This window comes from Dendrobates tinctorius, unplaced genomic scaffold (genome assembly GCF_039654945.1).
Source record: "Dendrobates tinctorius isolate UK_male_01 unplaced genomic scaffold, ASM3965494v1 ptg000145l, whole genome shotgun sequence".
In the NCBI taxonomy this organism is placed as follows: Eukaryota; Metazoa; Chordata; class Amphibia; order Anura; family Dendrobatidae; genus Dendrobates; species Dendrobates tinctorius.
The window spans coordinates 16562719-16586980 of record NW_027361812.1 but is presented as its reverse complement, the minus strand read 5'-3'; the positions used below and the strand labels follow the sequence as shown (position 1 = coordinate 16586980).

The 24262-nt window shown below is 43.5% G+C and overlaps 1 long non-coding RNA gene across 1 annotated transcript; it reads right to left on the bottom strand.

The window, feature by feature from the left end:
- Positions 1–468: 468 nt before the first annotated feature.
- Positions 469–20401, bottom strand: LOC141049540 (uncharacterized). Its single transcript, XR_012220381.1, has 3 exons — positions 19875–20401; positions 1154–1216; positions 469–1069 (listed from the first exon to the last, which is right to left on the bottom strand). It is a non-coding gene; the product is annotated as an uncharacterized lncRNA (long non-coding RNA).
- Positions 20402–24262: the final 3861 nt, after the last annotated feature.

The following is a 24262-nucleotide window of genomic DNA, read 5'->3' as shown; positions in this document are numbered from 1 at the left end:
CCCAAAACTTGTCTTGGTCCCCAAGCATAACCCCAAAATAGGCAAAATACACTTTTTTTACGAAGTGTGTTATGTTTCTTCTATGTTTTGGCAGTGTATATTCACCACAAATGTAACAGAATGAGTCTGGATCGTTAAGACAACTTCTTCATGATGAGTTCATGCTTTTCACTGGAAAACAGACAACAACATAAAGTTAGTGCAAAAATCAAGCTATGAACAAACTTTTAGAACACTAATTAACACAAAACTATATTGAGAACTGCTCAGTTCAAGTACTAATCCAAAGAAATTAATGAGATGATGCGTCGCATTTACCAACAAGTGCTATAAATAAGATACCAAAAATCTCAAAAACTTGAGCCAATCTGGCAAAACTGATGACATATTCAGAATCAGCACCCCAAAAATACCCTAAATTCGATGAAATATCTTTGGCACCAAAAATGCTGTTGACCAGTGTAATGTGTGCAAACTGTAAAGCGCTGCGGAATATGTTACCACTATATAAAAATAAAGATTATTGTTATTATACACCTGCAGAAGAATCACAGCAATAAATCCTGTTTCCTATTGCAGTAAAATGTTATAATTACAGCCCTGGTCTAATAAGTGATATCACTGGCCGGCAGCAGTAGGATGATTATCTTCAGCGTCCAGGTATTTGGTGGCCACTTCTAATCCAGTCCTTGCCTTGTTTCTTTTCTTATACGCTGCAAAGACACATCAGAATAACGAGCTGCTCTCTGCTGCAAAACTTGTAAGCAATGTCTCTCATTTGATAATCCCATTGATCGTGGACTGTTCTAACATTGATTGCGCGCGGTCCCATCATTGCTCTTTCTGAATGATAGCATCATCAAACCGCCAGCGAGTGGAGAACCAGAGCATACAAACCATGTGCTGGAGGAGGTGGCAGCTGCCTGCCGGTCTGGAGCAGGGGGTGAAGGGACGGTAACATTCTGCCCTCTCTACAATGTCATTGCACTATTCAGATCAATGAAAACAGATTTCACCGGATCTTCTGCTCAGCATTCTGGGCACATACAAGGGTCCGTGCCAAGATCAGCTGTAAAAGGAAGAAATAGTCAAGAAACACATCACTCACATGGCCATTGGTATTACTCATTGCAAAAGATCAATGTAGACTTACATGTTCTTCAGTGATAGGGAAGCATCTCGAGTGGCTGCAAACTGTGACTGCTCATGTCGCCACCTAAAACACAAGAAAATACCATTTTTCACCAATAACAGATCCATTCAATTTGTTTATATTTATGAAAGATAAAGAATTGCTCCAAAGGACTGCAAATACCATATCTTAAAAACAGGTCCACACCAGAAACATAGCAATGGGATTCAGAGATCAGATTAAGGGAATCTGTCCACGTTCTGGGTCTGGTGTCAAAGCTCAGCTTCATTCTCTTCAAAGGAAAATGTATACCTCAATATCTAATATAAGACAATTAGAAATGAACAAATGTATTTTATAAATTAAATCAGAGCCAATTTTTTAGGAATTTGCACAATTTGTGATTTGCTTAGCGCTAATCTGCATAAATGTCTAACCTCGTTGTACATATTACAGAAGATTGCATTAGTCATAGAAGGCACATATGACCTCAGGTGTTAACACATTGGCTTCTCCACAATGCCCTGGAACTATCACATCATATAGTGTAGAACTCCCAATCAGGAGGAACCACCAGAGCCTGGATAAAAGCCAGAAGCAGGGAATGCAGCAGCCATTTTGTGGTGAATCTGGATAGTGAGAGGACGTCACAGCTGACAGCTTAGCCATAGAGATAAGAGAAGGCCATAAAACGCTGAAGCAACTTTGAAGGTCACTTTGACATTACTGAGGCTGTGTTCGTGTTAAAGAAATTGATTTGTATTAGATGCAGTCCTATGGGTACTGTCACACTTAGCGATGCACCAGCAATATGGATCGCTGGTGCATCGCTAAGTGGTCGCTAGTGAGCTGCCACACAGGCAGATCTCATCAGCGACATAGCAGCGGTCGGGGGTCGCTACTTACCTGTCAGACGAGGCGATCCTGACGTCCTCCCGCCCGCGTCCACGCGTCGCTCGTTGGCACCACAGGAAGCCCAGCAGGAAGCTGACGATGAGAAACGGCCCAGGCTGTTCTCGCGCGATCAGCGATAATCAGCGGGGGTGCGGTCGGAGGTAAGTATCAGACATAGCGATATCACTAGCAATATCGCTGCTACGTCACAAAACAAGTGACGTTATAGCGATATTGCTATCGATATCGCTTAGTGTGACAGGCCCTTAAGAGTTGTCAGAGCTTACATGCATCTTGGAAGCTTTGGAGCTTTTGAAGAAAACTGTCAAAGCTGTCAAATTCAAATTGATTCTGTTTCATACTAAGGCCTCATGCAGATTACTCTATTTACGGTCTGAGTGCAATCCAACAAACCATATAATCAAACTCGGATCAACTTTATTCTATGGGCCATGCACTCAAACCGAGTCTGTCTGAGGGAAAATTCACAGCATGTGCGATTTGCATCTGTAAATCGGAACTCACTTGGCTATGTAAGTTGGTGGGTCCATAAAAAAAACGGACAGCACTCGGATGACATTTGAGTGTGGTCCATCCCCTTTAGGAAATAATGGAGAAGATGGAGACTTTTTTACCCATCTTATCCACATCCGACAAAATTGATTCACACTATGATCAAACTCTGATCCGAGTATGATTAGCACAATCGGATCTAAACCAGACCGATCAGGAGCGCTGTCACTTTCTTGTGTTTTTTTAACACTAATGCTGCCACACAAGCCAGTAACCTATCCACAACGACAGCTCATAAATATCTGATCGCTGTGGGTGTCCCACTGCTGGGTACTCTTCTGAACACAAGAATTGGGGTCCCAAGCCCCTGTTCTTCCTAGCTTTGGTCACAATTGAATGAAGCAGCAGAGTCATATATGATGGCTGTCACCAATCTACGGGACTGAAGCGGCAGTCGCTGTTAGGACTCCCCAGTGGTGAGATATTTAACAGATTGGTTCACAAATCATGGAAATTCAAGAGCGGTGGTTCCCACTGTGTAACTGTAAAAGCGGGCACCCACTCTGGAAGATGTAGCAACCCCTTTAAACATATCAGGCCAAGCAACTCTTGGATGTGCACACCAATGTCTGTCTCTTTCAGCAGAATTAGCAACGCTCTTATAATGAAGGCAGATATAGGAGATTTTTTTAGGAGTTTTTTAGGACACAAGTTTAATGTTTTGCATTATTGATGTAGGAGCTCGTCTACGCACTCGCTGTTTTCTGCAGTATATATACTGTAACTTAGGTTTAATGCCTACAAGTAGGTGGACTAGACCCCTTGTTAATGTGATGGAGGACTTCTTGTACATATAATTATATTGGTGAAATGGTATTTAGACATGACAAAGAGAAGACGCCTAAGTGCACCATGGGTGTGCGCAGATGTAGGACAAGATCCGCTCCCGGTAGCAGTTACAGCATCGCAGCTTGATAACGGCTCTGTCTTTGGTTTAAAGCCATTTGGATTGTACCCTGTGGTAATGGCTGCCTTCTGCTCACAGCACTAAGCCGTCACACATCACAATGGCACTGTGATATGTACCGCTGCACGGCGACATTGTGCTTTACAGCGACACCTACCAGTGTTACAGATAATCACTCCGTGATGGAAATTGGGGACGATTACCCTGATGGTCCTCCCAGGACACAGGGTAAGGGAGGAATAGGATTTGGGGAGCCATCTCAGTCCTGTCCATCCCCTTCAGGTCTGCTCTTGTCCTCATGTTGTTCCGGATCTCAGATCCGGGCTTTACGTGGCTGCGGTACAGAATCTGCGAGGTAACACAACTACGTCACCAGATCAGTCACTCGTCTGGTTGTCATTTTGACGTCAAGCTGAACCTAAACCGGGTGAATCACAAAAGGAAGAGGAAAAAAAACATGAGAATTTAGATATGTACGTTCAATAAGTTATGAAAGTTATCATCACAGGTGCGGAGAAGACGTAGAACATCATTTCTCCATTGTCTGAGTCTCCGCGGTACTAGGACTGCACTGGGATGACATCCTAGTATATTCCAACATTTTCCACGTACCCATAGACCTGAATGGGTGAACGTGATCTGATTTGTGCAGTAACTTGCAGCATGCTACGCTTTACTTTTCATTCTGAATCAGCATACGAAAATAATTGCAGATCTGCACTTTCCCCATAGTATAACATTGGTCCAAGTGCTATCCGATAAATCATCACATAGCACTCGGCCGTGTTATACAATCATGTGAGCGAGCCCTTACTATCAATACAGGAGACCTGGCAGCAGAATGGAGGTATCTGCCACCAATTCCGTCCTCCTCCCCTCTCCATAGAACTTTATGAGCACTAACTGCCATCTCCAATCACAGTAATGGGAAAGTGTTTTTGTACTGAATACAGATTTTAACTGTGAATGAAGAATTTTGAGAATGAAAGATCAGTCCTGGCGGAGAAAGAAGCAGATTTCTCTGATAACATATACAAAGTTTCTTATTAGTGTAACTAATATAGTTCGGTTTTGTCACATGCCTGATCTTCTGGTAGCCCCTTTGTTCAGATTCACATCCCATCTGTTCTCAACACAAGGCGATATTTCCTGTGTCAGCACAGGACCGGCACAGTGTTTGAAGGGGGACAGCTGACTGCTAGCTTCACAGCCTGAGCCAGTTTCTCTGTCTTCGCATCAGTCATGACAAGGAAGGGGGCTGGCTCAACCACTGGGAAGCGAAGCTAACAAGACCCAGGATCAAAAGATTGAGGAACCTCGAGTAAATTAACATAAGGGAGTTACATAAATGACTAGCTTATAGGCAATGATTTGTTTGGTTGTTTGGCTAGACAACCCATTTTGAAGTTTTCGGACCATAGTCAGACATGAGTTGGTTTACGTTATATTAAGGCATTTAGTAGAGATCGTTATAAAAGAGATCTATTGGGTGCTATTGTGGTGCCCCTGAGGGTTCAGTCGCCACAGACGTACTGCACCTCCTCCTGAGGTGTGGTGCCCCACCATCCAGGTAAGGTGGAGACATCTGACCACACTCCAACACCTGCATCCCGCACAACATAGTAGTGTAGCAAAGCACCCTTTGGTGGCTCCCTGCTTGGAACATGAAGCGTGCTGGGAGGTGGGTGGAGTTTAGTTTGCACTAAAAGAGCGGGAAGAGGATAGGAGTTAGTTAGTTAGTCACAGGAGTCAGACGAGGTCAGTCCGTGAAAGGAGATCCCCTGAGAGGGATGGATGAAGGAAGTGCTGCAGCCGACCTCAGTGATCTGGGTCCGCTGGCACAGGAAAGGAACTTGAATAGAAAGCCTGACTCTCCATAAGAAGGAAAGAATTAGTACAGAACGTGAGGCGAGGAAGAGAACCAAGGATCAGGGTTAGAGGAAAACCCTTCTCAAGTTCTAAGCACAAGGCCGGGGTCCGGTCCCCGAGGTTGTATGGATACTAATGGTCCTGCAGCAGACACCGGAGGAATAGAAGCTGTCACCGCTTTATTCCCACACCAGACTTGGGGGCACAACAGCAACGATAGTGAGCCGGAACTAGGTAGTAAGGAGTCCCCGAAGTTGGCGACAGCTGTCTGCCGAACAAGTAGAGTTCATAGGAACATCTGACAGGAGGAACTCCAGTGTAACTCAGTACTGTGAGTACTTCACTAAAGGCGCTAAGAGGGAGACGTTTAGAAAAGGCACATATGTTGGCGGAGTGTTGGAAAGGAGTGCTTCATCTTGCCTGGAAGTTGGCTGAGCTCCTGACCCGGAGGACACGGCACGGATGCAGGCTCTGGTGCCACAACAGACTGTGAGTAAAGCTTTGTAACTACATGCCCTGGTGTCCTCCACTTATTCCTGCGTCAACCTGCCCAGCACTGCTACATCCCCTGCGCCCAACACTACACCATCTAAGTGTCACTTCACCTACACTGCCCTGGGACTAAAGCCCTGCCTGTGGAGGGCTATAACATCACTGCTGCACCACACCATCTGTCCCAGAGGATCTGTCTGCAGCGTCGGCTTAACACCTTCATTGCCGAACACCACAGGTGGCGTCATGACTCATTCATTCTAATCACCAAAAGCACACTGAACATTCCCCCTTTTACAATGGGCGCCATGGGCCGGGTCCCAGCTGCTGTGACATCTCCCAGTGAAGCTCATCGGGCCCGGTACCGAGTACGCCACGGCCCTGGGAGGGCAACCCATTATTTCTACTCCTTATGAGAAAATACCCTGCACATTAGTCAGCAAATCCACCATGACTAGTGAGCCAAGAAGCGGGACATTACTAGCTCCAAGCTATCTTACAAGACAGCAGGCATAAAATCAGCCATGCAATTCTACTATGACAAGGAAATCTGGAGGACCTAGTTGTCAGACTCTATTACTATAACAATCCATATTATCAGCAAAGGGGAAATCTTCAGATGATGAGAGAATTATTAAATGCTGCAACTTAGAAATTTTCCACCACTGGTGACCTCTTTGGGAAGCACCGCAGCTTGCCAAATCCTAAGATAATGCACACGCCGTTAGAATGTGACTACTCTTGCCGGCTCCAGAAGTCGTCACGTCACCAGAAGTCAGGGTTGCCAACTTGACTTTTTTATTTTTTATGGGCAGCTTATTAAAAAATCATGGACAGAAAAGATTATTTTGTGGACACATTGGAAAACCATAATAAATCATTATGATAAGTGATACATGTCTATAGACCTAGTTCTGAAATGTAGATCATTGTAAACTATAAAATGATCATAATTACAGTCAAAATAATCTTCATGTTTCTTCAACTTCAAAGACAGACAACAAAGTGCCCTATTTTTATGGACTGTCCTGGAGTTTCTGAAGGGTTAGGAGTCAACTCTAGTCAGCAGTTGACTGGAAATTGAAGACTTGTGTTGCCAGCTGGATCAGGAGTCAGACCTGAATCCGCACGCCCAAGACTTCACTAGAGGCGGCCAATCCTTTAAAATAAAGTCTGCATTTCTTATAGGTCCCATTCCTTAATTTACAAACAAATGGCTTAATGTTATCATCCTGAAGAATTCGAAATTCGATAGAATGGCCAACAAATGGAGATTGCTTAGCGTTGTCACTACAACCAAGACACTTGACCACAATGTAGACAAAGATAATATGACTAGAAGGATTTGATCGGAAATGGAAAGTCATGAAAGATGATGTGCCAAATAGGCAATGTTATTTATCCAATATCCTGTTCAGATGCCAAGATGCTCTCTGTCAAAAGTTTTCGAGAATTCAATGAAGTAGAAAATGTTTCTGTAGGACATTTCTTTGTGGCTTGCCATGGGGCTGAGCATCTAGTTCCTGTGGAAAAAAATATGGATCAGAAAATAACAGTCTGGGTTACATTTCGTTAGCAGATGGGTACAAGAGCCGCCTGAATCTGAAAATGAACACAGGAACCTTTTTTATTTTTTACTTTTTCAACAGGGTTATATTCTGAATATTATTTAGTGGAGCAGTTTGGGTAAGCTAGCAGTGGGCGCCTTGTGACTTACATGGGATATTGTAGAACATTTTTTGCAAATAAAATATATGTAAGCAATATTGAATCATCTGCATATTTGGCAGCTCTAGCCCTTTATGATACACACAGTAACACATACTGGTACCCCTGACAGTAGAGGTGTTAATCTAATAAAGTAACTGGGGATTTTAAAGTAAAGGTCTGATGAAAAATGAAGATTTACAGCCTAGAGAAACGTGTAAGGCGAACTGTTTATAGCAGCAATGTTTTCCTAGCTCACAGCAGGGCACCAGAATGTGTTATTTAACACCATCCTCAAATTAAGTAGCATATAGATAAATATAATTGCAGGCTAAATTTCCATACTGAAACTGGTCTACTGGGACATATACGCAGGGTAATATTTTCCTAGTAGAATTATTTGTGAGGAAGTAGCAGAATAAATCCTTTTGGATCAAGAGATGTGTGAAGCAATTGTGGCTCGTAGCTTGGGACGTTATTGAAGCTTTTCATAATGCAAAGAACTCAAGGACTTGGAAGGCTAAATGACTTAGGGATGAAAGTATTTGAAAAGTGGGGATTTGCATTTGGGATAATTGGAAAATATATAAAGTATTGCCTGTAAGGCTCTAATTTCTAAAGCACGCACACAACAGAGACAACATGATTAACCATATACTTAACCTCTAGTAAGTGTTGATCTATAGATTGCTGACAGTCTCTAATATATAAGCCTATGTCTGTTTTGGATTCTCATAGGAAAAAGATATACTATACCATACAAATTTCTTCACCGCAAATTACATTTTGTGGAATTAAGCACAAGGTTCTACACTGATGAATACATTATTACCCCCTCCATGAATTGGTAGGTTTGTGAATGACTGTCTGCATCAGTATTTTGCACCTGTGCTACCCCCGTCTTTATCACGGGGGTCTGCTGCATCCTTCTAGTGCAGGTCATGTTTTCAGGATTTCCTTAGTATTTCACAGGTGATGGAAGTATCATCAAGGCATCAGGCATTCTCTCACATGTGTAACACTATGGAAATCCTGAAAACTTGACCTGTTGGGGTCCTCGAGGACTGGAGTTTGGGAAACACTGTTCTAGTGCAATGTTAATCTGACCTGGTGTTAGTAAGGTTGTATCTTTTCCTGTGATGCTTTTGAAATATTGTTATATATTAAGTTAACCATAAACAACTTGCTCATTCAAACTCACCTGTGGCAAGTAACAGGTGTGGGCAATATGAAAATCACACCTAAAACCAGATATAAAGGGGAAAAGTTGACTCAAGCTCTGCATTGTGTGTCTGTGTGTGCTTCGCTAAGCATGAAGAACAGAAAGAGAAAAGAACTGTCTGAGGACTTGATAACCAAAACTGTTGAACAATATCAACAACTAGCTGAAGAGCCCGGCGCTGCCCGGGCAGAGTAACTAACTACGGTTAGTTATAACAAAATATAATGACTATATATATATATAAAGCTGAGTGTAGAGCCCCGCCCACTCCGCATAGCCACTTTCACTATAATATCCCTAGATACTTGACTACTCCCCCTAATATCCCACATCATCCCATCAGCCAGAGCCACCGGACTACTACCATTAATATCCCACATCATCCCATTAGCCAGAGTCACCGGACTGCTACCACTAATATCCCACATCATCCTGTCAGCCAGAGCCACCAGATTACTCCCCTTAATATCCCACATCATCCCGTCAGCCAAAGCTACCGGACTGCTACCACTAATATCCCACATCATCCTGTCAGCCAGAGCCACCGGATTACTCCCCTTAATATCCCACATCATCCCGTCAGCCTGGGATCAGAACCAGAGCAATGAGTGGAACGGTTCTAGCTTCCATACCGGGGATCCCTTTAAGAGAGGTCTGGGGTCAGAACCAGAGCGCTGAGTGGATTTATCCTGACTTCCATACCAATGATCCCTTTAATAGAAGCGTGGGGTGAGAATCAGAGTGCTGAGGGATTTACCATAACTTCCATATCAGAGATCCCTTTAAGAGAGGCCTGGGGTCAGTACAAAAGCACAGAGTGGATTTGCCCTCACTTCCATACCGGGGATCCCTTTAAGAGAGACTGGGATCAGAACCAGAGCGCTGAGTGGATTTGCCGTGACTTGCATACCAATGTTCCCTTTAATAGAACCCCGGGGTCAGAATCAAAGCATTGAAGGATTTGCCCTAACTTCCATACCAGAGATCCCTTTAAGAGAGCCTAGGGTCAGTACCAAAGCGCAGAGTGGATTTGCCCTAACTTCCATACTGGAGATCCCTTTAAGAAAAGCCTGGGGTCAGTACCAAAGCGCAGAGTGAATTTGTCCTAACTTCCATACCAATGATCCCTTTAAGAGACCCTTGGGTCAGAACCACAGAGCTGAGTGGAACGGTCTTAACTTCCATACCAGTGATCCCTTTAAGAGAGGCCTGGGGTCAGAACCAAAGCGCTGAATGGACTTTCCCTGACTTCCATACCGGAGATCCCTTTAAGAAAGGCCTGGGGTCAGTACCAAAGTGCAGAGTGGATTTGCCCTAACTTCCATACCAATGATCCCTTTAAGAGACCGTGGGGTCAGAACCACAGAGCTGAGTGGAACGGTCCTAACTTCCATACCAGGGATCCCTTTAAGAGAGGCCTGGGGTCAAAACCAAAGCCCTGGATGGATTTGCTCTGACTTCCATACCAATGATCCCTTTAAGAGGGAAGATGTGCCTATGGGATGGAGGATGTGTGATGGGGATATGGGCAGGGAGGGGAGGATTCATTTCTGTCATGTGCTCTCTGCTCCTTTCAGGGGGGCAGACAATGGCTGGGAGCTTATGTTCCCAAAGATGCTAGATTTCTCCCACCATGTCAGTGTCTGCTGAGGTGTTGTCAAGTGGGAAAACTTGCTCATAGCAACCAGTCACAGCTCAGCTTCTTTTAACCAGCTCTGGTGAAATGAGGAATGCTTAGTGATTGGTTGCAAGGAAAACTGTTGCTCATAGCAACCAATCACAGCTTAGCTTCTTTTGAACAGCTTTGGTAAAATGAAAAAATGAAAGATGCTTCGTGATTGGTTGGTGATACACACACACACATACATACATTCACTTTTATATATATATAGAGATCTCAAGGTTGCAAGTCCATCTCCAGAAATATTGATGTTCCTTTGTCCATGGTGCTAACATAATCAATATGTTTAAAACCCATATCAATGTAGCCAATCTCCCTGGATGTGGACGAGGGAGAACAATTGATGAAAGGTTGCAACACAGGATAGTCCGAACAAGTTCCAAAGAAGTTCAAGCTGTCTAGCAGCCTCAAAGTGCATGAGTGTCAGCGCGAACTATCCATCAATTTTTGAATGAAATGAAATGCTATGGCAGGAGACTCAGGAGGACCCCACTACTGACATAAAGACATAAAAAAGCTAGACTGCAGAAAGCTGGGTTTGCATACGTCAAGAGTCTTCCAAGAGGACAATGACCACAAACATACTTCAAGAAACACCCAGAAATGGATGGAAACAAAGCGCTGGAGAGTTCTGAAGTGGCCACTAATGAGTCCAGATCTAAATCCCATTGAACAACTGTGGAGAGAGCTTAAACTTGTTGTTGGGAGAAAGCACCCTTCAAATATGAGAGACCTGGAGCAGTTTACAAAAGAAGAGCAGTGCAAAATTTCAGCTGAGAGGTGTAAGAAGCTTACTGATGGTTATAGGAAGCGTTTGATTGCAGTTATTCCAAAGGGGTGTGCAACCAAATAATAAGTTGAGAGTGCCACCAATTTTGTCGAGCCCATTTTTGAGGTTTTGTGTGAAATTATGTCGAGATTGCCTTCTTTTCTCAGTTTTTTTGTGTTGTTCCAATACACACGAAAGAAATAAAACTCTCTAGGCTATGACTATTTTTTTTTTTTTTTTAGTTTTTCTTGGGGATGAAAATACTTTTTTCCATAGAAAAAGACACCAGTATTGTAAATGACACTCGGTACTTGTAGCCCTGGGACTTCAGATGAAACCTATTTGGTTCACAATAAACAAAGAGCTGTATATGGAGGTGCTTGTTGACAGGCAGCATTGGTCATGTCATGACTTCACCATGTCACCACTGGAACCAATCACTGGGCTCAGCGAACATGAACACTACGTTCAGTGATTCTCAACACTGGAGGTGCTGGAATAAGATTCTACAAATTCATTGAGTGGTGGGCACATCTTTCTGCTACCACATGCCAGCATCAGAAATGTACTCATGTCTAGAGTTGAGCGATACCGTCCGATACTTCAAAGTATCGTATCGGATGGTATCGGCCGATCTTTAAAAAAAGTATCGGTATCGCCGATTCCGATACCGGAAGTCCCATTCAAGTCTATGGGACTTCCGGTATCGGAATAAGAAAAACCCTTTCCTGCCCTTGTACAGCCTCTCTGGGGTCTGTACGGGCCTTTCGGGGGGCTGTGCCGGCCTGCCAGGGGGTCTGTGCAGGCTCCGGTGGTCTGTGCCGGCCTGCCGGTGGTCTGTGCAGGCTCCGGGGGGCTGTGCCGGCCTGCCGGGGGGCTGTGCCGGCCTGCCGGGGGGCTGTGCAGGCTCCGGGGGGCTGTGCCGGCCTGCCGGGGGGCTGTGCCGGCCTGCCGGGGGGCTGTGCCGGCCTGCCGGTGGTCTGTGCAGGCTCCGGGGGTCTGTGCAGGCATCGTCCGATGGGACTACAAGTCCCATCGGGCGATGCCTGCTACCATGACAGTGATTGACACATTAGCCAATGATGGGACAGTAGTAGTCCCATCATCCGGCTAATGTGTTAAATGTAAAAAAAAAAAAAAAAATTACATGCTACATACATACAACATGCATACTACATACATGCTACATTCATACTACATACTACATACATGCTACATTCATACTACATGCAACATACATACTACATATATACTACATGCATGCTACATACATACTGCATGCTACATACATACCACATATATACTACATACATACTACATGCATGCTACATGCATGCTACATGCTACATACATAACACATATATACTACATGCATGCTACATACATACTACATGCTACATACTACATATATACTACATGCATGCTACATACTACATGCTACATACATACTACATATATACTACATGCATGCTACATACATACTGCATGCTACATGCATGCTACATACATACTACATACATACTACATGCTACATACATACTACATATATACTACATACATACTACATACATACTACATGCATGCTACATGCATGCTACATACATAACACATATATACTACATGCATGCTACATACATACTACATGCTACATACATACCATATACATACTACATGCATGCTACATACATACTACATGCATGCTACATACATACTACATGCTACATACATACTACATATATACTACATGCATGCTACATACATACTACATGCTACATACATACTACATATATACTACATGCATGCTACATACATACTACATGCTACATACATACTACATATATACTACATGCATGCTACATACATACTACATGCTACATGCATGCTACATACATACTACATACATACTACATGCTACATACATACCACATATATACTACATACATACAATACATTCATACAATACATACATAGACATACAGTACATATAACATAGAGTAACATACTTACCAATACTTGTCACATTGTTCCCCGAAGCCATTGTCTTTCCGGAATAAATATTAACATAACAAACCACAAAAATACTCACCCACGATCCGAAGCAGTCCACGAGTGTGTCCCACGACGATCTTGGGTAGAGAACGGCAGCATCAGATGATGCTGCCGTTCTCTACGGGCTGCAGGAATCCAATGACGGAAGGTAGGTATCCTTCCGCACTGTATTCCTCCGCCACTTAAAAAAAAAAAAAGTCCCTAGTCTCACTTTATGCCATTGCTGTGTGGGAAATTCCCACGCAGCAATGGCATAAAGTGAGACTAGGGACTTTTTTTTTTTTAAGTGGCGGAGGAATACAGTGCGGAAGGATACCTACCTTCCGTCATTGGATTCCTGCAGCCCATAGAGAACGGCAGCATCATCTGATGCTGCAGTTCTCTACCCAAGATCGTCGTGGGACACACTCGTGGACTGCTTCGGATCGTGGGTGAGTATTTTTGTGGTTTGTTATGTTAATATTTATTCCGGAAAGACAATGGCTTCGGGGAACAATGTGACAAGTATTGGTAAGTATGTTACTCTATGTTATATGTACTGTATGTCTATGTATGTATTGTATGAATGTATTGTATGTATGTAGTATATATGTGGTATGTATGTAGCATGTAGTATGTATGTAGTATGTATGTAGCATGCATGTAGCATGTAGTATGTATGTAGCATGCATGTAGTATATATGTAGTATGTATGTAGCATGCATGTAGTATATATGTAGCATGTATGTAGTATGTATGTGGTATGTATGTAGCATGTAGTATGTATGTAGCATGCATGTAGTATATATGTAGTATGTATGTAGCATGTAGTATGTATGTAGTATGTATGTGGTATGTATGTAGCATGTAGTATGTATGTAGCATGCAGTATGTATGTAGCATGTATGTAGTATGTATGTAGTATATATGTAGTATGTATGTAGCATGTAGTATGTATGTAGCATGCATGTAGTATATATGTAGTATGTATGTAGCATGCATGTAGTATGTATGTAGTATGTATGTAGCATGCAGTATGTATGTAGCATGTATGTAGTATGTATGTAGTATATATGTAGTATGTATGTAGCATGCATGTAGTATGTATGTAGCATGTAGTATGTATGTAGCATGCATGTAGTATGTATGTAGCATGTATGTAGTATGTATGTAGTATATATGTAGTATGTATGTAGCATGTAGTATGTATGTAGCATGCATGTAGTATGTATGTAGTATTTTTTTTTTTTTTTTTAACATTTAACACATTAGCCGGATGATGGGACTACTACTGTCCCATCATTGGCTAATGTGTCAATCACTGTCATGGTAGCAGGCATCGCCCGATGGGACTTGTAGTCCCATCGGACGATGCTTGCACAGACCCCCGGACATCAGCACAGCCCCCCGGCAGGCCGGCACAGCCCCCCGGCAGGCCGGTACAGACCCCCACAGGGTGCACAGACCACCGGCAGGCCGGCACAGCCCCCCGGCAGGCCGGCAGAGACCCCGGGCAGTCCACACAGCCCCCCGGCAGGCCGGCACAGCCCCCCGGCAGGCCGGCAGAGACCCCCGGAAGGCCCGAAATGACGGCGCATCATGATGCGCACACACCGCGCATCATGATGACGTCAGGCCGTCAATCAACTGAACTTCCGATTCCGATGCCGAATTCCGATATTGAAAAAATATCGGAAGTCGGTATCGGAATTCCGATACAGCAAGTATCGGCCGATACCCGATACTTGCGGTATCGGAATGCTCAACACTACTCATGTCATAAACTGGACAGGAGAACATTCCTGCCTTAGTTTACACCACTTTTATGGTGTATATGACATTTGTCCATTCCAACCACTTTTCAGAACTTAGTTGAACTGGCAGAATATTCTCTAAAGTCGGAAACTTTTGCAATATTTCAGTTTCACAATACGGATGTACTTGATTTGTTCTTCATAGTACATTTTATAGCTATCACTCTTTTTTCCAGTTTTGCACATAACTTTATGATTTATGACAAGATGTTTGCAAGCTTCAGGAGACAGAAGGAACAAACCACTTACCGGTAGGTTTACCACCATGCTTCACGCATGTGTTGTGATTTTACAAATGGTAACGTAGTTGACAAACTTTCATGTGCAAATAAAAACTTGGCCCAAAATGTAATACACTATAAGAGAACATCATAATAAATGATGAGGATATTTTACGGTGTGGTTTGTGGATTATGAGCGCCCATCAACAAGAAAAAGTGTCCACATACAATTCTTTGACAGGGTTTCCCTTGAGAAGCAGTGCGAGTCTGCAGGAGCCTGAAGAGGATCTTCTGGCTGATATCAGCTGAGAGTTGGAAGGGGCACAGTAGTTGTAAATCACTTTATGAAATAATGTACTTATGTTTTATTGATTACATACAGCCTGTAGGCATCTGTAGAACTAATCTTTCCCTTATCTTTTCCTACATTTACTTTCTAATCCCAAGAACTAATTAGCAGAATCACTTAATTCTTAGCACTTAGCGAATGGCAGGGGGTTAATCCTCCACAGTCACAGCCTTCCTGCATGCCTGGTCCTGTACACACAGATTTCTGATATGTGCCTCTATTTATATAGTCTGGGGACTGCTGGGCCACTTTGGAAGAGAATGTTCACCAGGTTTTCTCTATTGTCATGGTCTGCCCCTCTAGTATTGGCTGCTGTATAAATGAATGAGGGGCTGTGACACCAGGTGCTGGGTGCCACTGGGTGGCATTTTAATAAGGGATGGGGAAGCTAAATAAGCATTTGCCCCCTGTGAACAACCAACCTACCAACTAGTCTTCTATATGCACCTGCCTAGCAATGTTTATAACTAAGACGTCTCTGTTATCTTGTAGGCAACTTAAAAAGTTTTTAAGTGCTTTACATAGTGGCGTAAATTGAAGCTTGTGCAAAATCTCCTTAATTAACACGTCTTTAATAGTTACAGTTGTGGCCAAAAGTATTGACACCCCTGCAATTCTGTCAGATAATACTCAGTTTCTTCCTGAAAATGATTGCAAACACAAATTTTTTGTTATTATTATCATCATTTAATTTGTCTTAAATGAAAAAACACAAAAAGAATTGTCCTAAAGCCAAATTGGATATAATTCCACACCAAACATAAAAAAGAGGGTGGACAAAAGTATTGGCACTGCTCGAAAAATCAAGTGATGCTTCTCTAATTTGTGTAATTAACAGCACCTGTAACTTACCTGTGGCACCTAACAGGTGTTGGCAATAACTAAATCACACTTGCAGCCAGTTGACATGGATTGAAGTTGACTCAACCTCTGTCCTGTGTCCTTGTGTGTACCACATTGAGCATGGAGAAAAGAAAGAAGACCAAAGAACTGTCTGAGGACTTGAGAAACCAAATTGTGAGGAAGCATGAGCAATCTCAAGGCTACAAGTCCATCTCCAAAGACCTGAATCTTCCTGTATCTACCGTGCGCAGTGCCATCAAGAAGTTTAAAGCCCATGGCACTGTGGCTAACCTCCCTAGATGTGGACGGAAAAGAAAAATTGACAAGAGATTTCAATGCAAGATTGTGCGGATGTTGGATAAAGAACCTCGACTAACATCCAAACAAGTTCAAGCTGCCCTGCAGTCCGAGGGTACAACAGTGTCAACCCGTACTATCCGTCGGCGTCTGAATGAAAAGGGACTGTATGGTAGGAGACCCAGGAAGACCCCACTTCTTACCCCGAGACATAAAAAAGCCAGGCTGGAGTTTGCCAAAACTTACCTGAAAAAGCCTAAAATGTTTTGGAAGAATGTTCTCTGGTCAGATGAGACAAAAGTAGAGCTTTCTGGGCAAAGGCATCAACATAGAGTTTACAGGAGAAAAAAAAAGAGGCATTCAAAGAAAAGAACACGGTCCCTACAGTCAAACATGGCGGAGGTTCCCTGATGTTTTGGGGTTGCTTTGCTGCCTCTGGCACTGGACTGCTTGACCATGTGCATGGCATTATGAAGTCTGAAGACTACCAACAAATTTTTCAGCATAATGTAGGGCCCAGTGTGAGAAAGCTGGGTCTCCCTCAGAGGTCATGGGTCTTCCAGCAGGACAATGACCCAAAACACACTTCAAAAAGCACTAGAAAATGGTTTGAGAGAAAGCACTGGAGACTTCTAAGGTGGCCAGCAATGAGTCCAGACCTGAATCCCATAGAACCCCTGTGGAGAGATCTAAAAATGGCAGTTTGGAGAAGGCACCCTTCAAATATCAGGGGCCTGGAGCAGTTTGCCAAAGAAGAATGGACTAAAATTCCAGCAAAGCATTGTAAGAAACTCATTGATGGTTACCGGAAGTGGTTGGTCACAGATATTTTGGCTAAAGGTTGTGCAACCAAGTATTAGGCTGAGGGTGCCAATACTTCTGTCTGGCCCATTTTTGGAGTTTTGTGTGAAATGATCAATGTTTTGCTTTTTGCTTTATTCTCTTTTGTGTTTTTTCATTTAAGACAAATTAAATGAAGATAATAATACCAAAGAATTTGTGATTACAATCATTTTCAGGAAGAAACTGAGTATTATCTGACAGAATTGCAGGGGGTGTCAATATTTTTGGCCACAACTGTATAGTCTTTTCATATAGGGCAAAGGGACCTTTGGGGCTCCACTACTATCCAGGGCTCAGGTGTGATTGCAACCCCTAGATCTATTATAGTTACGCCCCTGGTTGTACAGATACATTTTTGGTTCTTTAATTTTTACTTGCCTTGTATATACTAAAGTACTATACTGCTGCTTTGAAAATGAGTTTTTGGTTTGCTTTTAGCACTTTTATGATGACATATTTCCTTATTCATTATCTTAGATTATTATTATTATTATTATTATTATTATGCATTTATATAGCGCCATTTATTCCATGGCGTTTTACATGTGAAAAGGGGAAATATAGACAAGTATAATAAACATGTGTAAGACAAAGGACACACAAGTACATAAGGAGAGGGGACCCTGCCCGCGAGGGCTCACAGTCTACAGGTATGGGTGAGGATACAGTAGGAGAGGGTAGAGCAGGTCTTGCTGTGGTTCAGTAGACCGAGGATCATTGCAGGCTGTAGGCTTGTCGGATTATGGGTGTATTGGTTTTCCTTATGCTCCTGTGTCTTCCTAAATGTTTTAAATAATGTAAAATTATAACTCTAAGCATCTTGTAATTTAGTTACAGTGTACTTCTTTAAAAACAAGCAGCCAGTTGTGGCCTAAACTGTATTTTGCAATGATAGATGGGGAGCTAACATACTATGCTGTCACTTGTAGACCCACATGCAATATCCAATTCAAAGTCAGTTAAGCTTGTTCTAGTCTATGCATACAATTAAATTGGCCACAGTGTTGGCCTTCATTGGTGCAGTTTTGGCACTGTGCAATGGCATATACATAATGAGAGAAATAGAAAAATTATATATCCACGTTGATTGATAGACAGATAATAGATAGAGACATAGATAGATAATAGATATATAGATACAGAGATAGATAGATATTCATTCCAAAAAAAGGCAGCACTCCATAGCAACTTTTTTCAAAGTGGTAGGTGAGTTTTATTCAGCCCACATATCAAGGCAACGTTTCAGCTTAACTGAGCCTTTCTCAAGCTTTCTGCCAGGGGCCGTGCACCCGAAGCTAAGTACTGTGCTGTTTCCTTTTTTTTCTAGATAGATAGATACAGAGATAGACAGATTGAGAGAGATAGATAGATTGATTGATTGATGCAGAGATAGATAAATAGATAGATAAATAAAGATAGATAAATAGATAGATATGGATAGATGATAGATAGATAGATAGATAGATAGATAGATAGAAAAATAGATTTCCAGTATTCATTCCAGGGCAGGTGATGTTACAGTACACAGCACAGTAGTGATGATGGGGGGCCCTGCTGGGCTAAAGCTTCTGTATACCAGGCTGTAATTAACTGAAGTACCAAATGATCACAGGGACAATCCTATTGTGTCTAGTGAGGTCATTAGCATGTGAATTATGGCTAATGATGCCTTGTAATCCCCTAGTTTTGCAAACATCTCACAGTTTACAGAGAATCACTTTACAAAGGATTACACAGGATTAACAAAATGCACCCTGCTGGAGGAGATTACTAACACACACACAAACTTTTCTGGAACAGCAGTCACCCACGCAAACATTATAAGAAATGTCACTGATGATCTACACTGAGGTTCTGAAACAACTAAACACAAGAGCTGTGTGTTTTGTCTGGCACTTGGAGAGTTAAAGCAATCTCCATATGCTTCCTAGACTTCAATTTAAAACTGTTGTCTACAAAGAGATCTAACCCATGAAGCTGAACATCATTACTGCCATAAAGGGAGATGGAAGTGCTCATCAGATCACTCAGTCCTATTTGTTCCATTCCCACTGTAATCATATCTGTGACAAGGTTAACTTTGGTCTAGGCTGAGCATTGCTGTGCTGTGTGTGTGGGGCTGGTTGTATATCACACGCTGCTTCCCCTGCCAGGAGCAATATCATCAATGCAGAACACTATGTCATTCAAGTTTCTATTGTTGATACATGTACTATAAATAATAAACATTTACCTGATGTGTCCATTGTGTTTTCTCCTTGCTCATAAGCACCTTTCTTGGTGTATTGCTCCCCATTATTCAAGTGAAGGACAGAGGCACCTTCTGAATGTGGACAAGACACAGCTCCTGGTGTGGATGGTGAGGTGGCTTCTTCTTCTTCAGGTTGTTGGTTCTTGAGAGACAACGCATGTGAAGTCTACTTTTAGGACTGGCCACTAGGAAGCCAATGTAAGTTCAGTAGATGCCAGCTCCTAGTTGAGTGTTTGCAGCTCAGCTGATGGTGTCCTGCCTCTGCTGTGCATTGTGCTGTGGTGGGCTCTGAGGTCTTCTGGGTGTAGGACCTGGTTGGTAAGGTTCCTTGCCTCTGCTGGGTGCTGGGGTGCATGTGCCCATCCTGGCAGTGGTGCACTGATCTCTCTGGACACTACAGCCTGAGAGCTGGGCAACCAGGCAGCAGCAGAGCACAGAGCAGAAACCTGAGCTGCTGGCAGAGGGACATGTGACTAGCTGCTGGCCAATAGCCAAGGGGATGGAAGGATCACAATGAGCAGATAATAGTAGCAATTTGTAACTTACCATTGCCTCTATGTAACCCACAAGTATTGTAAACACAGTGTGATCTATGGGTGTAATACACACGCTGGCTGCTGGGTAATTATGGGATTAATATGTGGATACTGCTCTATTTTATCTCACATGAGCCTGGCATTTCAAGGTCTCAGGAAGAGAGCAAATTAAGCAAACAATAAAGACAATGAATGATATGAATGATGTGCTGAGTAGGGGATTATTACACAGAATGTCATCAACTTCATAAAACCAACGTGTCTGTGTCAGCGATGCCTATTAGCGCCACGTTCAATGCAAAATTATTTTGGAATCAGTCTCCTTACGCGCAGGATCCAGAATGTTAATGAAGATTTGACTATTATCATGATCAGATCTTTCCTCCATGACCTTGATCACAGACTGACATTGGGAGCCTGGGCAATCTTTTTTTTTTTCCGTAATACCGACACAAAACTGAGCATAGATCAATAAATAAATACTGAGAAACAGCAAATATCTATATACTAACCAAAAAACGTGTGCTATCAAGTCTCATAAATAGTTTATTTAATTGTAAGATGTATAACTAGACAACGAAAAAATAAACAATGCAGAGTAACCTAATGGGGGACCACAACAAGCAAATGTATGCAAAAGGTAATATGAGTTGCTAATTAAATAGTAAATATCCCAATGCCTATAAGGTATGTCCTATGTATAAAGTAAAGGCAGCATATCATATAAAATACAAGACTACACTTAGGGCCCCGTCACACATAGCGACTCACCAGCGATCCCGACAATGAAATGACCTTGTCAGGATCGCTGTGTGTCGCTACATGATCACTGGTGACCTGCCAAACAGCCAGCTTCACCAGCGAGGACGAGCGCTCGCGTCGCTGTGTACCTTAGTTACCAGAGCACGCTGGTGCAGGGAGCTGGTAACCAAGGTAAACAGAGGGTTTCTATGCGCCGCGCGGCACTTAGAAACCCTCTGTTTACCTTGGATACCAGCGTCCAGCTCGCTGATCGCTGGTCTCCCGACTGCCACACGCAGCGATGCGTGCTGACCAGCGGGAGACCAACGATCCAAAAAAGTCCTGGCCATTCCAGCATGATCAGCGGCCGGTCGCTGATACCTGTCACACACAGCGATGTCGCTGGTGAGATCGCTGTTGCGGCACAAAACTTGTGACTCAGCAGCGATCTCGCTAGCAAGATCGCTATGTGTGACGGGGGCTTAACATCAAGTAATGAAAGATTGGGATAGTTTGCTGTGTGACCCAGTATTCTTCTCCACCTTCCCTCTAGCGCCTACAAAAACAAGAAAAATTATATTTTTTTCTTATGTACATAAGTCACCTAAATTTCATTCATTCATTTCACCCATGGTGTTCACACGCCATTCACCCCCTTGACACATACCCATGTACACATAGGACAGATGCTGCACATGAGCCACTCATACATGGATAACTAGCAAATTAAAGCTGCGCTCTGAAACAATATAATATGAAAACATTAAGTATATGGCTTTGGAACTGTATTACTGCTGATGAAAATATGTTAAAAAATAAAGTTACTTAGCTCACAAATTGGCCAATTCATGTGAGCCCAACAGCCAGCAACAACGCGTACCTCTTTGTTAGGACCCTAAATCTAACATGATGCCTCTCCTGGGCTAAAAGCCTACAATTATATGGGCAGGTAGGATCAAGCCCTATTTAAAAAAAAAAAAACTTAGGCTGATGGGAGGGGATCAGTCAGGTGGTGTCTACTAGAAATATCAAAACTAACTAGCACTGTCAAATAAAAAAGACAGGTGTAAACCCATGTAAGCTAAGAAAGTTACTCTATATAACTAACCAATTAAAGGGAATCTGTCACCCCCCGGGACGTATGTAACCTATTAATATGGGCATTCAGGGATCTTCTGCGAGTCACTGTGACCTTCCTAATGGTGACCTTGTGGTAGGGGCCGGGATTGGGGGGTGGACCGAGCCTTACCCTGTCCGGATGACACAGACACCAGGTGATGCAAGGACGAGGCGGAGACAGATTTCAGTTGTAACAGTTCCGGATTTATTCGTCATCCTCCTGACGACCACAGCCACGCACCGCAGCCACTTTACAGTTCTCTGTCTCCAGGCCCGGGTACCTGCTCCTTTGCTCCAGTCGAAGTAACGCCCCTCGCGGATCTTTTGCTGCGGCTGTCCTAGACCAATCTACCGCCAGCACTTCACCTGCCCGAGGTCGTCGTCCAATCGGTACCCCCGGGGCCTCGCCTGTCCTGCGGTCCGTCGGGTCAGGGCCACCCCCCTGACTGTCTTCTCTGTTGTCTGTCCCATGGTCAAGCTCTTCTCTCTCCTCCGTTTTCTACTGAGCTCCTCCCGGGACTAACCTGCCTGGAACCCTATCCTGTTCTATTTATCCCCTCTCTCACTGGGAATTCCCCTCCTGGGTTCCTGTCTCCCTGCCCCCCATGACTATGCAGTTTCTATAGCCTAAGCTGATGTAAAGTCCTGTACTACTCCCCCCTGCCATCTTGTGGTCATTTCTAGGTACTGCACTCTCTTGTTTGTCTTTCCCTGCTGTTACCTTTCTGTCATTACCAATCTCCATCTGTAGTGCACACATCGTCCCCTCCTACTACGAGTCACATCTGTCCGTCAAGTCACCTTCCCCACAACCCGAGTCATCAGTAGCAACCATGTGTACATGGCGTTGACTATGCAGGGAGGAAGTGGGGAGAGCACCTTATCGGCATGCACACCGGAGGTCACTGGTGCCTGCGCAGTGCAGAAGATCCCTGAATGTAGTGCCCACAGAAGGAAGTATGAGGCATGCATTTCTGAGGGAGTGCAGGGTGCAGGCGTGGGATTCTGGAACCATAACTGATGCTGATGGGAAGGAACAGTAATGAGGACAGGAGGCAGGGATTTCTTACAGCACTACACACCCCAGAGCCTGGATGAAATAATTAGCATAAAGACAGAATATAACATATCTAGCATCAAGACCATTAATATGAGGCATACAGGTAGGACTAGTGTAACATTTCTGTTACCTGAATGCCCATATTAATAGGTCATATACGTCTCAGGGGTGACAGATTCCCTTTAAAGCTGCGCTCTGTTTTTTTTTTTTATAAAGAACAAACTTAGGCATTTTTAAATAAAACTTGATCCTACCTGCCCATATAATTTAGCAAAATATGACAGACATCTAAATAACAGTGTATTAAAATATGAAGGACATAAATAAATGACATGAATTAGGATTCTAACTCAATATGAACAAAAAATTGTTCAGATGTACCAAGATGGACATATAATCAGAGCCAATTTGTTAGCGTGGGTAGTCTGGAGTCGGAAACTCCAGGAGTGGACCCTCTGGACCGTGGAACCGAGGGGCCCCGGGCGAGCTGCCAGGTGGAACTGACCCCTATACAGGGACCGTTAGGAGCAGGCCCAGGGGTTCGAGTACCACGGTAGCCAGTACCGAGAGGGGCGGCTCAGGATGGACCAGAGTAGGACTGTGGGACTGAAGTGTAGATGACAGAACAGAGCTGGAACCAGGAGGCAGGAATGGAGTAAGACAGTAGACTGGGACGAGGAGGGATGACAGGAGTAGGAACACTGGAGGCAGGACTGGAGTAGGACGGCAGGACTGGAGCAGGATGGAACAGGAACACTGGAGGCGGGACTGGAGTAGGATGGAACAGGAACACCGGAGGCAGGACTGCGGAAGACAGCAAGGAACATGGGTAGCAGGACTGAGAGGCTGCTGCGGGGAGCAGACGAGAACGGAACTGCAGGAGCAGAGAGCACACGATGAAGCGTCGCCAAGTG